Source organism: Lampetra fluviatilis, chromosome 71 (genome assembly GCF_964198595.1).
Source record: "Lampetra fluviatilis chromosome 71, kcLamFluv1.1, whole genome shotgun sequence".
Taxonomy (NCBI): Eukaryota; Metazoa; Chordata; class Hyperoartia; order Petromyzontiformes; family Petromyzontidae; genus Lampetra; species Lampetra fluviatilis.
Window position 1 is genome coordinate 2216212 of NC_136345.1, and position 18899 is coordinate 2235110.

General features: G+C 49.7%; 1 pseudogene; it reads left to right on the top strand.

Annotated features, from left to right (window-relative positions):
- The first annotated feature begins 9136 nt into the window (after positions 1 to 9136).
- Positions 9137 to 10480, top strand: LOC144953026 (uncharacterized; annotated as a pseudogene).
- Positions 10481 to 18899: the final 8419 nt, after the last annotated feature.

Genomic DNA, 18899 nt, shown 5'->3' on the forward strand with positions numbered 1-18899 from the left:
ATAGACGCACATTTGTCACAGGCCTTTAATGACAAGAATGTGAAGTTGAACGCTCAATTCCTAGGTTCAACCTGCAGGGCAAGAGCGGCCAGTCTTTGTGGACCTGTGGGTTGCGTAGATCTCTAACCAGGAGTGAGAGCCAATAAGCTCCCAAGCATTCGATATGTAATCATAATTGCATTTACATGGTGCTTGCTTAATTGCCTCAGCAACTTGGAGTTTTGTATCGTATCTTGTCTCAAACACTCGAAGAGCATCCCCAAGTAGCAGCTGCCCCTGTGTGGCACAAGGAGGTGGCCCTGCACTGGCCTGCATGTTGACAATAGCCTGTCAGTTGGGGGCGGTGGTTGATGTGGCATCTTAGTTGTGGAGTTTGTCGGTAATGTTTTAGAATTTGATCAATTTTGACCCAGACGTCAGAATGCAATGGCCTACTCGTTTTGAATTACACTATTATGTTGTACATTCACTTCAATTTAAAGCTTTCGTGACTGCAGGGATTCATCTTCTTGGTTCTTTCGGTAAAGTCACGTAGAAGGGAAATAATAAAATAATAAAAATACAGCATAATAGAATAATTCTCACGACGTTTCGGCTACAAAGCAAGCAGCCGTTCTCAGGTGAAGAATGAAACACCACCAAGCTTGGAGCGTATATTTAAGCTGGGTTGGAGGGGGAAGAAGAGCGCCTTGACAAATTAATTTGCATATCAAGAGGAATTTAACATTCCTTCCCTTTGTTAATTCTACCCCCTGTCCCCTCCTTTTGATGCTGCTAATCCTGCATAATGCACGGGCATAATATGACTTTGAAACCCCCCGCCCACCTCCTACGCATTTCCCATAAATATGCTAAATTCCTCTTGATATGCAAATTATTTTGTCAAGGCGCTCTTCTTCCCCCGCCAACCCAGCTTAAATATTCGCTCCAAGCTTGGTGGTGTTTCATTCTTCACCTGAGGACGGCTGCTTGCGTTGTAGCCGAAACTTTGTGAGAATTATTTTATTATGTTTTATTTTTATTATTTTCCCTTCTACGTGACTTCACCGAAAGAACCAAGAAGATGTACATACACTTAAGCAGACGGTGCGTATTTTTTAAAATAACTTATTGTTAATACGATGTAACCTGATGCAGCATAATTAGGTGCAGTAATTAAATTTTGTTAAAATGACTCAATAATTTAGAATTAATACTTGTATGATTGTGTGTGTACATGTAACATTTTGTCTATAAGGGTTAAACATTGATTAAGTGATGTTAGGACAAAGTGTGTGTTTTGGAAGTAACCTGGACAGATCACTCTGGTGAGACCCGTTGTTTTTGTGATACAGGTCAAAGGGTACTTCTGTGTTTTCAGGAAGCATCTCCCTTTGGAGCAACTCATTGTCTTTGAAATAGGGAGCGCATTCGGATCATTCATCAGTTACAAGGCAGACCACTCAAAAGTTACACGAATAGGAGGTACATTCTCTACAACACGAATTCAAATTTTGTATTACGTGTTGACGTAGATTTTGTCGAACTAGGACTAGAAATTATCCTTGCTGATTAACGTCTGAATGTTCACAACCATGGGTTGAAGCAAGCCCCTCAGAACCATTTACGGCCTTGGGCCAGGAAAGTCATGAAAAAAAACTGCGCACGAACGACGCATCCACGCAAGCTCCTGATGGTCCGTTTTAAAGTTTGAAAATGAAACAATGTTGAATTGTATTATGTTTTGAATTAGATAATTGTATTTTTTCATTAAAAGCTTATATCATTTTACATCTGGTAGACTTAATTGAAAACGACATTTCGTGTAAATTTCCTTTCGTCGTTAAGTAGATGGCCTTGCCGGGGATTTGGTTCCATGCGGAGTTTCACCTTTTCGGGATTGCGGGATCGAAATAAGGCGGCACAGAGCTGGCTGTGCGAGAAGACCGCCGTCCGTAGATCGATTCCAACATGATCGAACGTCTGTCCATGCGCCTCCGTCGTTCATACAGGGGGTGCGTATGTTTGCAGCGCCCCCTGCATGAAAACGACGGAAAGTGCAGCGTTCGTCATAGGTAGATGAAGTTGTGTGCTTATATAAGAGTATAGCCAGTGGGTTTCAAAGTACCTTTGTCTTACAGAAATCAATTTCGCGTGAACCCACCGCATTAAAACAATGCTCAGCTGAGCGGGGCAAGTCACAGTGGGGGGGGGGGGCACCTTATATATGTCACGTGCCGTAGCTCACATGACTTCTGCCACGAAAATGTCGAGATGTTTTCGCCTGAGGATGACCGCTTGTTGTGATCGAAACGTCGTGATTTATTTTATTTTTTCTACCTACGTGACTTTACCGAAAGAACCAATGAGTATGAAAGACGTCTCGTCTGCTGATCTTGTTCATATCTGTGTACATCGATATCCCACATTGCTTACATGTACACGCCACTCTGAAATAAATATAAACTAGAACGACTTCCGGGGATGGGCAAAGATCGAGGAAACTCTTTCCATGGAGCGAGTTAAGTGTGTTCGATTCAACATCTCTGTCCGCCTCTGTGTGTCTCTCTCTGTCTTTGTCATCTCTATCTTTCTCTGTCTCTGTGTTCCTCTTGTCTGTGTCCGCCTGTCTTGTCTGTGTGTGTCTTGTCTATCAGCGTCTGTCCAACCATAGTCAATGACTGTAGCGGCACGCACCCGTTTAACTCCCATGGCTACACGCCACTCAAACTTGCTCCGAACACACAAAGACAAAGATCCCCCGTATAGCCTGGACAGAATGTTGGGGCAAGTGCCCAAGCCTTGTCCCTAGTTTTCATGAGCTTAGTAATCAAAGGATCAAACCATGGTGGGCGGTTGCCTTTAGTTTTAAATCTAACCAACGGAGCATGTTTGTCAAGAATTTGGAGAAACGTGTACCTGAAGGTCTCCCAAGCCGTAGTCAGGTTAGGGATTTCAGAGACCTTGTCAATATCCAAGTGAAGCACATCATTAGTAAATGCCTGAATGCTCAAGTATCTCATGGAGTGCTTCTCAACCAATTTAGGGGGGCTTTGGGTCTGGCTGATGATCTCACCCCAAATATGAAGGAGTGATCACTAAGGTTATTATCCAGAACACCAGTCAGTGCGAAATTGTGAGGGGCATTTGTCAATAGGACGTCAAACAGACATGACTGTCCCGGATTTTTTAGGTTGGGTCTTGTGGGGACATTTATTCATTGAAATAGGTTAAATTCAATTGCAAAATTTGTGGCCACGGCCGGCAATTTTAGCCAATTCCAATTTAGATCACCTACTAAAACTATTTCACCTTTAGGGAGGCCCCCAAGAAGCTCTCTCAGTGCAGACGCAGCTTCAACATCCTTCCCACTAGGCGGTCTATAGCAGCACACTACCAATATATGTTGATTATTTGGGAGAGTTATTCTGAGAGCAAGACCTTCAATACAATTTTTTTAAAACAAGGAGTGAGCTGGTGAACATGCAATAGTATTACAAACATAGATGGCAATTCCACCTCCTTTAGATCCTCGGTCAAGCTCAAAAAGGTTGTAGTTGTCAATCGTAATCTGCAAGTCATTTACAGCAGGAGTGAGAAATGTTTCTGTTAGGCAAAAAATGTCCGGGTCCAGGCTTGCCACTTCTAATTTTAGTTGACTTAATTTAATCACAAGCCCTCTGATGTTGACGTGTAGAACACCAACACCTTTTCTGCCAGAAAAATCTACATAATTATACGATTTCTTTACATTTGGGCCAGGATGAAGCGCAATACCACCCACAGGTATTTTCTGTGAAAGGATGAAGAGCGGCGAACCTTGGATGAATATCAGCAGCTCGCAGGTGGTGATATTCTTAAGAGCAGAATGAAGTTTGGAAGGAGTGCTGGTGAAGTAATGGGGCAAAGATAAGGTTGAAAAGGTTTCAATGATGGAGTGTAGAATTGTCTATAAGCTGTTTAATTAGCAGGTGTAGTGGCAAATTGAGCAACAAGTATGGATGCGAAGTAACGAGGGTAGCCGTTTGTAGAGTTGAGTGTGGCACTAGATATGGCCGGGAGGGACAGCAGTAGAATATAGAGCAGGACGATTGCCATCTTTCAAATATCAGGGATACACATAGTTTAACACATGAGCGAAAAATATATATACTTGTAGGCCGAGCGCGAGAAACGTCTTGCCACACTCGCCACACATGCACGGCTTCTCACCCGTGTGCACTATTGGTCACAGCATTGGAGGTGACGCAGAAGAGGTTGGCGCGCTCATTTATGGCCTTGAGCTTCTCGCTGCACTCGGGCGGCAGCTGAAGGTTTTCCAGGTCGTTGAGCGAGCGCTGGAGGGCGGCTCCGTGCTTGCCGATCAGGTCGTTGCATGTGCTCATATCCTCGAGCTTGGAGGACAGCGAGCGGAGCGTGGTCTGCAGTTCCCTCTGCCGGCCTGTGCGCCTGATTTTTCATCGCCCGAGTCATAAGCTTGCAGCACGCTTGTAGAGCCAGCCCTCCTTCACCACCGTCACCTCCGCTATGGCGTCGTAGTCCTGCCTTGGCTCTCTCGGTCTGCTCAAGCACTCCGCCACAGACTCTCCGTGCACTTCACACGAGCATGAGCGACGCGTCACTCCTCACCACCACGACCACGGCGGTCCGCATGGCCCTGGGTGCTGCTCCCTGTGACTTCGGGTGACAAAGGCGGCCGGGCCTGGTTCTACCCACACACCTCCTCCTGTGCCATGCCGGCCCCCATTTATACTGCTCGGGAACAGCACGTTAAGGCTAAATGTGGGTCTTCGTCTGAGTGTGGTTGTGTGCAAGTCAACCCGTGGCACCTGGGTCATGCACATAGCCTGGCACAAGCGTCGTGGTGACGTCACCGCCACTTAGTGGCAAATTGCGGTTGTCACCATTTGTGTGTGGGTGTTTGTGAGTGTTGAGTTGAATATCTGTGCTTTTTGTTACGTCCTGGGAGTCCTGCCTACGACCCGTCCTGGGTGTCACCAGGCCGCCTCGTGTGAGCAGCTCACAACTCTACGTTGAACTTCTTTCGCACCGTACACAGCTGACCGCGATAATCGGAGATGCGGGGGAAGGACAACAAACTAAGCACGCAAACAAACTGTTCTAGAGAAAATAGTTTTCAATCTGCCCCAGTGGCTTCCTCATTCATTCATAAACCGTAAAGGATAATAAATACACAATACGAAAAGCTTATAGCCTAGGGCTTTAGACAATGCGCTGGCGAACTAGCTGTTTTAGACAAATTTCAGAGTGCTGATTCCAAATCTGATCTCAGATTTGCTCTATCACATCTCATTTTTATGCTATCGGCATACCCCATTTTCATTGATTTTACCCGAAATTAGCTCTGTCACTTATGATTTCAAGTTGTTGCGAGTTAGTGACTGCTTTAGTGCAAAATATGGTGCTGTATTTTTAGGATAGTGTGTTTATAATATCATTTTATGTAGATATCCACATTTATTTAATATTTTTCTTCTGCAGGGCGTGATCTAACAATGGCTACAACATCCGAAAGAAGGAAATGCAGTAATGGCCCAGATATCTTCTGCTACATCTGTGGCAGCTTCACTTTTCAGGATCAAAGGCGCAACATCAATACCTTTGTCAAGAAGGTTTATCTTGACTACTTTAAAGTACGAATTGGAGACCAAGACAAAAATTGGGCTCCTCACAAAGTGTGTAAAACCTGTGTTGAAACTTTGCGATCATGGTCTAAAGGAAAGAATGCTAAGCTGAAGTTTGGTGTGCCAATGGTTTGGAGAGAACCTACACACCATTTGGATAACTGCTACTTCTGCCTTGTGAATGTAAAAGGTTTCAATAAGAAAAACGAACAACACTTACAATACCCAGATATCCCATCTGCCAGACGACCAGTTGAGCACTGAGGAAATACCTGTGCCTGTATTTACTGAGCTACCAGAGATTGATGTTGAATCCCTCAGTTTACCTGCTTCTACAGATGATGATGATGCTCAGATTGAATTTACGCCATCTGATGCAGATTGTGATAACATGTATCTGTTTAGTCAGCCTGAATTGAATGATCTTGTAAGATATTTGGATTTGCCAAAGCAGTCTGATGAATTGTTGGCTTCCAGGCTGCAAGAGAAAGGACTACTCAGACCTGGCACTACTGTCCCCTTTTATCGTAACAGAGAAGCAGTACTTCCATTCAGATGGTCAACGTGTTTATTGTAATGATGTTGAAGAGCTTCTTCTCAATATGGGACTGCCCGCATATGATTCAAGTGAATTGAGACTTTTTATTGACAGTAGTACAAGGAGTTTGAAATGTGTGTTACTTCACAACAGAAATATATATGGTTCAATCCCAATAGGACACTCTGTAAAAATGAATGAAGAGTATGCCAACATCAAGATTGTTCTGGATAGATTGGAATACCATGTTCATGGATGGCTAATTTGTGTTGCTTTGAAAATGGTTAATTTTCTGCTGGGTCAGCAAGGAGGTCACACCAAATACCATTGTTTCCTGTGCTACTGAGACAGTAGGGCTACATTCGAACACTGGGTTAAAAAGAACTGGCCACCAAGAATGAGTTTGACGCCTGGTGGCAAGAACATCAAGAATGAGCCTCTGGTTGATAGGAAATTTTTTTTATTTCCCCCACTGCACATAAAACTTGGGTTAATGAAGCAATTCGTCAAAGCTCTTGATCACACTGGAGACTGCTTCAGCTATATATGTTCAACCTTTTCAAGTCTCAGTGCCGAGAAGAAAAGGCAGGAATATTTGATGGCCCTCAAATAAGAACACTCATCAGGGATCCACACTTTGTTATAACAATGACTGCGGCAGAGGCTAGAGCTTGGAATGCATTATCTGATGTGGTGCGGAATTTCCTTGAACAGGAAAGCGGACAACTATCGCGAGATTGTGGAGGAGCTGCTCTTGAGTTTCCAAGCACTTGGATGTAGAATGAGCATGAAGGTTCACTACTTACATAGTCACTTGGCCCAGTTTCCAGAGAACATGGGTCACGTGAGCGAAGAGCAAGGTGAACGCTTTCGTCAAGACATTAAAGTTATGGAAGAACGTTACCAAGGCCGATGGGACTCAAACATGATGGCAGATTACTGCTGGTCCTTGATGAGAGACATTCCACAATCTGTACATCGAAGATCATCATAGAAGAGGTCGTTTATGCAGATGTAACATCACTATTGTGAATGACCTTTTTGTACATATTTTTCTTATCTTCACAATTCAATTCTTACATGGTAATATGCATTCACTCACATTGATATGCAGTCACTCTCACAACTTTGTGCTACGGCTCATTAAATGTTTGTTTCATTATTATTGTATCTTATCTTATTCTTGTATGGATGTCTGTTTAGCTATTCGTATATGAGCATACATTTGCTGTTTTTATTGAAAATGCAATATTTGATATCTCAAAAACCTGAAAACTGATGCCAGATTTGGAATCAGCACCCCAAAATAACCTTAAAACCGTTAGAATACCTTATGCCAGAAAAAGCGTGACCGGTGTCATTTTTAACTCAATAAACAAATAAAATAAACCCAACATTTGAATAAATATCCTTGTATTTGTATTACAATAAATATAGACACGTACATTTATATTTTAAAGTGCATAAATGTACACAAATTAACAAAAAAAACAATACAAAAGCTGAGTGCTTTAGTCAAGGCACTAACAGACTAGGCCCTAAATCACATTCAAATTCATTAACACAAAATAAACGTAGTTAATAAACCTTACAATTAGAATAAATACACATTCATTTGTATTGTAATGAATACCATAATGAATACAGACACGTACATTTATATTGACACTAGTGGTGAGTACCCGGCGTTGCCCGGGCCAAAAAGGCAGACACACACACACATGTAGTTACACACACAAATCGACTGACACATACACATAGAGTTACACGCACATATCGACTCACACACATACATAGACTGAACAACAACAACCGCCATTCGCCAGTAAGTGGTGGTGACATCACCACAACGCTTGCAACGCTTGCAACGCTTGTGCCAGGCTATGTGCACCTTGAGGCCACGTAAAGTGTCGAACGCCCGCTGGCAGGAGGTCACGGGGCAGACCCAGATGGCACAGGTCGACTGACTGAGACGACTGGCTGATGCATCACCTGTGCCCCCTACTGTGGCAAATTGCTGTGCTTTACCCACCCGGCGCTCCGCTCGTTGTGAGCGTCGCTCCTCTGCCCTCCGTTGTTGTTGGAGGGCGACTGTTAACAGTCATTTTCAAATATTCTTAGGTTTTTTCGGTAAAGTCACGTAGGTAAAACATCAAAATTAATAAAAATAAAGATCACGACGTTTCGGAGGCAACACAAGTCTCCGTCATCAGGTGGGACCGTCACAGCCAGATTAGCTGCTTTAAGTGAGGCAATGATTCAAGATGTAATCCCTTAAAAGCGAGTTGAGGGGGGAGGAGAGGGGGGGGAGATCATCAGAATGTGGTAGCCAATGAATGGAACGTATCGGGAGGGAGGGAGGGGGGGGCGGGGCCAAAAGGGTGGGCGTCGGCGTGGAAGCGATTGTGCGCAAGCGACAAACTGCTGCACACGTCAAACGTTTTGGGTAAAGAGGGGGGAGGGGGAGGCCTGATACACATGATAGAAAAGAACGAAAATGTCCATGTTTATACCAATGCTGGCTGAACAATGAAGAGATTACTGTTAAAACTGGGGATGTTAACACTCGGTAAAGTAAAGTAAAATAGTGCCTGTCAGATAAGATTGTCCTAAAAAAGTGTAATTAAGTCTTTTTTGCGTGGTTAATAACATCTTTCCAATGATTACTAAGTTTGTACCCATCATCACGGTTGAAATTATGTCTGTGTTTGTATATATGTATGGCTTCGTGTACAAATCTTTGATGGTAGCCAGGAGGTTTGCAGAGAACCTTGGTCTCGGAAAAGACAATTTCATGAGATACTAGGGCTTCCAGGCTGACCATTTGCTCTCTCATTGTGTGCCCATGTGATGAATTTGGGAATCTTTTTCACTCTTATCATGAATATATGAATGAGTATAGACGTGCAAGTCATGTGTGACTGTGTATATATGCATTCTTTTGTGCCTCGATATTGACGTAGATGGTCTGGATATACATTTTTTTTTGTCTGCAGCTGACGGTTCCTCTGACACTTCCTCTGCAGAATTGGTTTGATGGAGCATAGGCACTCAGCGCAGCTCGGTACAAAAAGGCAACAATGCAACCAGTGTGCATACAGCACGGATCATGTTGGACATCTGATACAGCACCAGAGAACTCACACAGGAGAGAAACCCTTCAAGTGCAGTGTGTGTGGGAAGGCATTTTCATATTCATCTGCTCTTAAAACACACCGAAGAACACACACAGGAGAAAAACCCTTCAAGTGCAGTCTGTGCGCGAAGGTGTTTTCACGGTCATCTTCTCTTGTATTACATCAGAGAACACACGGGAGAGAAACCCTTCAAGTGCACTGTGTGTGACAAGGAATTTGCATGGTCATCATGTCTTCATAGACACCAGAGAACACACACAAGAGAGAAACCCTTCAGTTGCCCTCTGTGTGTGAAGGCGTTTGCAAATTCACAACATCTTAAATTACACCAGAGAACACACACGGGAGAGAAACCCTTCAAGTGCACTGTGTGTGACAAGGCATTTGCACAATCACCAACTCTTCAATCACACCAGAGAACACACACGGGAGAGAAACCCTTCAGTTGCACTCTGTGTGGGAAGGCGTTTGCACAGTCATCAATTCTTAAACATCACCAGAGGACACACAAGCATCAAAAGATCCCCAAGAAATGGAGTCTGAAATAGGCTTGTGAAAGTCAAAGTGCTGCAGTGAGCCCATCCCTCATGAAACCAGAAGTGAATCCCAGCTTGGACACTTTTAAAGGTATCAAGGTGAAATGTGAAGAAAGGATGAAGAGTGAAGAGATGAAGGTGAAATGTGAGAAAGTGATGGTGAAAAGCGATAAAGTGACGGTAAACTGGGAAGATGAAGATTCAACTAAAAAATCGTACCTTTACATCAATGGAGGCAACGTGAAGCAGGAGTAGAATTCTGACAGCGAGGCAGAGCTAGGCAACTCCCAGCAGTTTGTGGAAGTGGAGGTGTGGGTGGACTTCTTAGACAATACAAGGTCAAATGGAGACCCGTTGGATGGGTAGGCTTGAGATAATGAAGCTCCAATAGATGCACCTTTGTCACAGGCCTTTAATGAAAAGAACGTGAATTTGAACACTGAATTCCTGGGTTCAACCTGCAGAGTAAGAGCGGCGAGTATTTGTTGACCTGTGGGTTGGGTAGATCAATAATCAGGAGCAAGAGCCAATAAGCTTCCAAGTATTCCACTGTTATATTTATATTTGCATTGATATGGTGCTTGCTTAATTGCCTCAGCAACTCAGTTTCATATCTCATCACAAACACTCGAAGAGCACCTTCAAGTGGCAGCTACCTCTGTGTCATAAGGTGACACTGCTGTCACCTGCATGTGGGCATGAGTCTGTCAGAAGGGGGTGATGATTGATGCGTAATCTTCATTATGTAATTTCTGGATCATGTTTGAAATTGCCCAAATATTGACCATGACACCAACATGCAATGACCTATGCGTTTTGAATGACACAATCGTATGTTTTACATCCACTGTTAAGCAGACGGTGCATATTTTGTTAAATGTTACTGGAGTAGCCAGACGTACCTGTCGGATTTGAACCTTGAACCTCTGCAATAAATAGAGAATGTGCTTCCACTTGGCTTCCCTCAATCTGAGTGTAGGCATGACAGCCTGAATGTTTCTAACTGGCGCAGATGTTCCATTTAGAGGGGTCCACGTTTCACATACCTACAGAAGGGAGGGCAAAACTGGCCGAGAAGAACCGAAGCTTCATGCGGAGCGACAGACCAGGTAGCTTCCACACAGCATAGCGCAGCCGATGAAAAGATAATGCCGCCCGACTGATCCAGACAACCCACACACTGTACACACGCAGTGTTCCCACAAGGTCTACACACACCATATACACAGCGTACACACAGTTTACCCACACAGTATACAAACAGTCTGTACACGCACAGTGTATATGTAATGTAGTAACTCGGCGGGAGACGACTTCACGGGTAACACACTCTTTATTTTACCAAACTCGTTCACAGGTGACTAACACCTACTTTGTAACCCACGGTGACAAACACCCACTTAGTATCTCGGGTGACAAACACCCACTTAGTATCTCGGGTGACAAACACCCACTTAGCTACTCGGCGACTAACGCCACTGAGCTACTCGGGTGACCAACACCCACTTAGCTACTCGGCGACTAACGCCACTGAGCTACTCGGGTGACCAACACCCACTTAGCTACTCGGCGACTAACGCCACTGAGCTACTCGGGACACTCCCTGCCCGGGGTATCCGTCTTGACTGTGGGTCCCCAGCCCGACCCACGTGGGCGTCGGACCCCGGGTCCCACAGCCTCGCCTCCGAGCCACACAGGGCCCCGGTCCCCACAAGGACGGCGGGACTAGGGGTCTCGGGGCACTAGGTCTTCAGCTCCGTCTTCGGGTCTTCAACTGGGTAACTCTCCCAGAGTGCTCTCGCGCGTCCCCCTTTATACCCCACCTGCGGACGTCGCTGCGAGCACCCATCTTATTCGACCAATCACTCGGCGCTGGCTACGATCCTCTTTTCCCACATCTCATCGTGCCTCACCACCCACGCCGCGCCGCCCCGTCATCTGTCACTCCCGGCGCATGCGTCCACACCACGCCCACAACGCGTGCCCAACCCCGCACCCCGCGCCGCCCCGTGATCCATCACTGTCACAGTCGGCGCACGTCAACATCACCACTACATCACCCCCTACCACATAGCTCGCAGCCGACCCGGCTGCTATAATAATATACAAACCGCCCTGTGTGCTCCGTAACACAACACAACAACAAGAACAACAACTAACGTAACAACACAACACGACGCGAACACTACCATCCGCAACCATCAACCAATGCCACCGCGACAATAGAACAATATATACAAACCGGCGAGTGACAATAGCAATGTGTATGCAGAAAGGAAAATAAATGGAATTTTTTTTTTTTTCTTTCGACTCGTGCAGTGTCCCATTCTTTCCGAGCGTCCCTACAACGGGACATTACCCCGGCAGAGGGGAACACCGGGCGAGCTCGGTGTTGAGAAAAAAACGTCTTCATGAAAATTGTTGTGCCCTAGCCCGAGTCCGCCTTGCCGGTCCGTCGTACGGCACCAGACGCGGTTGAACGTCCGGTGGTGCCGGCGGTTCAGGAAGACATCGGCCAGGCATCGAGGACCCGTGCGTGCCCCGGGGTTCAGGCTCCCGACGGTCAGCAGCCGTCAAGCCCGAGGCACCTGGGGGTGGGTCGGGTGGAGACACGTGAGGATCAGCCTGCGACACCTCCCTCCCCGAGTCGACGGTCACATCACACGCCCGGTCGTTACGGCACAGAACGGGGTCACACGGTGCCGCATAGGGCTTCAGTCGGGAGGGGTGCACGTACCAACGGCGTTTTTCCCATTTAATCTGTATACTCTGGGGTCGTGCAACCCGCACAATTTCCACCGGTCCCCTCCAAGGTCTCAACAACTTGGGGGACGTAGCCAACGGTGCATGTGGACAATGCAGCCAGGCCTTATCGCCTGGTTTCCAATCATGCGTATGCACCCTCCGCCCATGCAATCTCTCGTTCGCAATTTGCCGCGACCGCGAATTCAACCTCGCCGCCTCCCGCGCTTCAGTCAATTTGGCGATATTAAATTTGATGTGGTCTGCCAATTTAGATTTTGCACGTGGCTGGGAAATCCCCAGTTGGACGTCCATGGCCGGATCGGCCTCCCGCCCATACATAAGAAAAAATGGGGAAAACCCCGTCGCCGCATGAGGGGCCATTCGATAGGCCGCGAGTACCCCCGGCACCTGTAAGTCCCAATCAACCTGATCGTCGCAGACCTGTTGGCACAACATAGACGTAATCGTCCTGTTCAGACGCTCAACCATCCCGTCAGTCTGCGGGTGGTAGGGGGAAGTACGCACTTTCTTTGTACCCAACAGGTCGCACACCTCGCGCAACAAAACGCTCGAAAAATTCTTTCCTTGATACGTCAGCAAGCGTTCGGGGGCGCCCTTGTCCAAAACATAACCCTGGACAAAGGCGTCCGCCACCGCCGCAGCCGACTGGTTGGCGAGCGGCCATGCCATAGGCCATCGTGTGAAGTATTCCACGCCAACCAGCAGGAACCTATTTCCCCTTGGTGTAGCAGGAAAGGGCCCCAAGATGTCCAACGCAACCAATTCGTTTATACGCGAAACTTGAATGGATTGCAGCGGTGGATTAGCTGCCAATGGTGGCGGTTTCCTTTTGGCGCACCCTACGCATCCCTTAAGAATATTCGCCACGTCGTTACCCATCCCCGGCCAATAATAGTCTCGCTGGATTAGGGCGAGCGTTTTGTGAAAACCCAGATGCATGAGCCGTTCATGAGCTGCCAGAACGACCCTACCCCGCATAGCAACAGGCACAACGAGCACGTGACGCCGGGACATGTTGTCCCACTTCATCAAAAGGCCCTGTCTGCACACCCAGGAACCGACCCGCGCCTCCCCTACCTCGGGAGCGCCAACTTTCCGACGTAGCGTAAGTAGGGAGCTGTCGGACATTTGGAGACGGCCCCACTCAATGAGGGGCAACGACAACAGCGAATCCCTCCCCGTGGGGGCGTCGACTCCCGGGGTGTCAGTGGCGGCGAGCGCAACTCCCGGGGTGCCGGCGACCGGGGGTTTGCACCGCGCCGATCCCAACAAACATGTGCAGTCCGTGCACGGAGGCAACCGCGACAAGGCGTCCGCATTTGAGTGTCGCAATCCCTTGCGGTAAATCGTCGTGAATTGGTAGTCCTGAAGGACCTCCAACCATCGGGACAATTGGCCCGATGGCTGTGCCACGCGCATAGCGTATTGTAGAGCCGCATGGTCCGTACGGACCGTAAAATGACGGCCGTAAAGATACGGCCTGAATTGCTGTGTAAAAACCACAATCGCTAACAATTCACGACGAGTTACGCAATAGCGTTGTTCGGCGGGGGAAAGAACTCTACTACCGTAGGCGACCACCCGTTCAACCCCCCCGACCACCTGTGAGAGCACCCCCCCGATACCCGTGTTGCTGGCATCTGTGTCAGGCAAAAACGGTTGTGTGAAATCGGGGTAACACAAGGGGGGAGCCTGCACCAAGGCGTCACGAAGGGAGCAGAACGCAGCCTCCTCTTCCGCCCCCCAGTGAAACCGCACACCCTTAGCCGTCAAAGCGTGCAGGGGCCTGGCTATGGTGGCAAATTGCTTGACAAAACGACGGTAATAAGAGGCGAAACCAATGAAACTGCGAACCTCCGTGACCGAGGTTGGCGTTGGCCATGAGCTGACGCAATGCGTCTTAGCAGGGTCCGTCGAGATCCCTGAACGACTCACGATATGGCCCAAATACCTGACCGATTCCTGAAGCAGAAAACATTTAGCCGGTTTAAATTTAAGCTTAGCGGAACGCATCCTGAGGAACACCGCTCTCAGTCGCTGGAGGTGCTCCTCAAAAGTCCGACTAAAGACGATGATATCGTCGAGATAAATCAAACAGGTATCCCATTGGAGGCCCGACAAAACCAATTCCATGAGTCTCTGGAACGTGGCGGGAGCGGAATGTAAGCCCATGGGCAAACGGTTGAATTCAAATAGGCCACCAGGTGTCCGGAAAGCAGTTTTAGGTTTAGACTCGTTATCGAGTGGCAATTGCCAAAATCCAGAAAGCAGATCGAGTGTGGAAAAAAACTGTGCTCCCGCCAAGGCATCCAGCGACTCATCCATCCTGGGGAGCGGATACGCATCCGCCATCGAGATTTTGTTTAAGCGGCGGAAATCGACACAAAACCGCAAGGACCCGTCCTGTTTTTTTACTAGGACAATAGGAGCACCCCACGGACTAGAAGAGGGCGAAATGATATCGGCCGCCAACATATCATTAACCGCCGATTGCACATGCTCCTTCTCGGCTGGGCTGAGCCGGAAGGGATTCTGACGAATAGGGGCCGCGTCCCCTGTAGCTATGTGGTGGCGCAACAGGTCAGTGCAGCCGATATCGTACTTATGTTTGCTGAACACGTCAGCAAACTCGAGTAGCAAACCCCTCAATGCTCCCAATTGCACCTCGGACAAGTTAGCAGAACCGGCACACAACGAGTCCAACCACTCAGTCCCCTCATCACTTGGAGGATGCGACTTGACAGTGAAATCTGCTTGAGCCACGAGCCGTTCCTCAACGGGTAGCGGCGCGGCGTGAGCCAGCACCGTTCCCTGCGCAATTACGGCCGGCCGCGACCCCGTATTCAGGACCATTACGAACGGCTCACTGTCCCCTCTCACCATGGTTTGAGCAACCGCTAAGTCGAGGCCCCTTCTGGCCCTGTTAGACGGCCCCAACAGCACCCCCTGTGCCTCCGCACCCACCTCGAGTGGCTTCCTCAACCGAAGGGGTACTAACATTTGCGATCCCGGGGGCACCCGTACAGTGTGAGTTGCCAGCGCCTGCACCGTCGCACAAACCGTGCGCATTTTGGTAGGGCTCGTCAAGAACGCAACCCGCCGACCTGACGGAAGCTCTATGCAGGCCTGATCTATAAGAATTTTGATGGGCATTTTGGACAAAAAGTCCGTACCTAGCAAACAGGGAACGGCCAGCGATGATGATACAAAAATAGGGCCCGCCAATTTGATGTCACCAATGCAAATAGTCGCCCGAATCTGGCCGATGATCCCCAGGGATCCCCCATTCGCCGCATAAAATGGCACGTCTACTGGCAGAAGGGGTCTACTTTGGACGGGAAGAATGTTATAAATAAGGTCCGAGATGATGGTGGCCGACGCACCCGTGTCCACCAGCACCCGGACCTCAACCCCGTCAATAAACCCCGTTACCACGGACGACCCGGCCGACGCAGCCACGATCCTGTGGGCCAATTCGGACCACTCGACTGCTTGCGGGCCGCGTACGGACCCCCCTCGCCGAAGTGAACCCCCGGCACCCAGCCGCGAACCCCCCACCGCCAAGCGGCGACCCGAATGTGCCGTGTTTGTGGACCGAACGTGTGAGGTGCCGCGACTTGCCGGGTTTTGTTGGGATGACTTGTGGCCCTGGTCGTCGTCCCGACGTGGTCCTGTGGCGCGCTGACGCGGGGCCCGGCACCCGGCTGCGACGTGACCCCGAAGGCCGCAGTTGTAGCAGACGACGGACGTCGTAGGTTTCGGTTGCTCCAGCTTGCGGGGTGAACGTGTGGGCGAACGACCTCCCGTTCTCCACTCCCCCGGACGCGATGTAGCGAAGGCCTGCTCCTGATCCGCAGCTGGCCGAGGTTCGGCGATCGTGGCGGCCAGTGCCGCGTTCCCCGCCCATTTGCAGACGACCCCCGGCTTGCGTTTGAGGACCTCGTACGCGTGAATGCTCGTGGCGATCGCCAGGGAGCAGATATCCATCTCGTCCGCCACATTGATGGGGACCCCCAACTCGTGGGCCAACGCCAGCAGCTGCTCCGTCACCATGGCGTCCTTCCCCTCCTTATCCATGCGGGGAAAAGCTGCGTCCGCCAAGGCGAGCAGTGCCGTGCGATAGGCGAGCGTCGTTTCTCCAGCCACCTTCCGCCGATCGTAGAACTGGTGGCGACACGTGGAGGGCGGTCCGAACACCTTCGCCATCAGGTGTAGTGCGTCCTGGAGCGTAGAGCGGGACGACCTTGCAGCAGATGTGAAGGCTGCAAGCGCGTCGTCGTCAAGCATCGCTGGCAACGCACGCAGGGCAGTGGTGTCGGACCACCCCGACATCTCCTGATGAGCGAGGAACCTTCGTTGGAAGGCTCCCCAGTCGCCCCCATCCGCCTTGAACGCCGACAGCGCGGGCAATCTTTGCTGGAGGACCCGATCGTCGTCGACGTCGGAGAGATTTTCCCGCGCTCCGCTGTAGTTGTGTAAAATGTCGGCTCGGTTGTCAGGCGCAAAATGGAGAGCTCCGGCGCGCGCTGATGACGTGGGCTGCGCTGAGCGGAGGTGTCCGGCCACGTGGCGTCCGTGTTTCCCGCCAATCGATGGCGGCCCCCCAAAAACGGCGGCAACTTTCAGACTTTTGGCGCGAAGCGCCTTTTGGCGGGATTCCTCCAACGTCGCTTCCTCCACCAACCCCGCAGCCGTTTTCCCGCTCGCCGGAACGGAGATGTCAGCCAAGACAGCGGCGGCGGCGAGTAGCAACTCCGCCAACCGGGAGTGCGCGTCTTGGAGGCTGGTGTCGGAGGCAAGCGGAGCGTCGGCCATCACCGCGAAGTGCTGCATCGGCGGCAACTCCTCGTCCTCTCCTCCCGAGGTTGGTGTCCCCGGTACGCCGTCGTCGCCCCGACCTCGCTCGTGGGTACGGGTAGTCTTCCTCGTGTCCATACTTCTTGAAGACAGGTTTACTTCTGACGCCAGTTGTAATGTAGTAACTCGGCGGGAGACGACTTCACGGGTAACACACTCTTTATTTTACCAAACTCGTTCACAGGTGACTAACACCTACTTTGTATCTCGGGTGACAAACACCCACTTAGTATCTCGGGTGACAAACACCCACTTAGTATCTCGGGTGACAAACACCCACTTAGCTACTCGGCGACTAACGCCACTGAGCTACTCGGGTGACCAACACCCACTTAGCTACTCGGCGACTAACGCCACTGAGCTACTCGGGTGACCAACACCCACTTAGCTACTCGGCGACTAACGCCACTGAGCTACTCGGGACACTCCCTGCCCGGGGTATCCGTCTTGACTGTGGGTCCCCAGCCCGACCCACGTGGGCGTCGGACCCCGGGTCCCACAGCCTCGCCTCCGAGCCACACAGGGCCCCGGTCCCCACAAGGACGGCGGGACTAGGGGTCTCGGGGCACTAGGTCTTCAGCTCCGTCTTCGGGTCTTCAACTGGGTAACTCTCCCCGAGTGCTCTCGCGCGTCCCCCTTTATACCCCACCTGCGGACGTCGCTGCGAGCACCCATCTTATTCGACCAATCACTCGGCGCTGGCTACGATCCTCTTTTCCCACATCTCATCGTGCCTCACCACCCACGCCGCGCCGCCCCGTCATCTGTCACTCCCGGCGCACGCGTCCACACCACGCCCACAACGCGTGCCCAACCCCGCACCCCGCGCCGCCCCGTGATCCATCACTGTCACAGTCGGCGCACGTCAACACCACCACTACATATACACACAGTAACAACAACCGCCATTCGCCGCTAAGTGGCGGTGACGTCACCACGGCGCTTGTGCCAGGCTATGTGCACGGGGCACATCCAGGTGTTATGGGTCGACTGACTTAGATGACTGGCCAATGCACCACCTGTGCCCCCGATTGCGCCAACAAACAGTGTCCACACACAATGTTCACGTTGTTGTTGAGCTCACGCACCCAATGGGTCTCTGTTCAAAAGAGGGAGCCATAGAACCAGATGACACCAGAAGGCGTACTACTCAAACACTGCAGTATCACAGAAAGCCGTCTCGGGTGTGGACCAATCAACTTCAAGGACGGTGCATATTATCATTATCAGAGTTGCTTTTTTTGTTTGCATTTTTGACTACTTGTGTTGTGGTTATTGCAAACATGATGCCTTGTATAAAGGTGTCAGTTTTGTACCAGTTTAAAAGGGTAAAAACCTATTACTATAATATACTGTATTCAGTTGCCCTGCTGCTCGTTGGGGGAGGGGATTGTGTGAACCCCGCAAGTGACGTCATGTCACCTGCTGCCGCATGACGTCA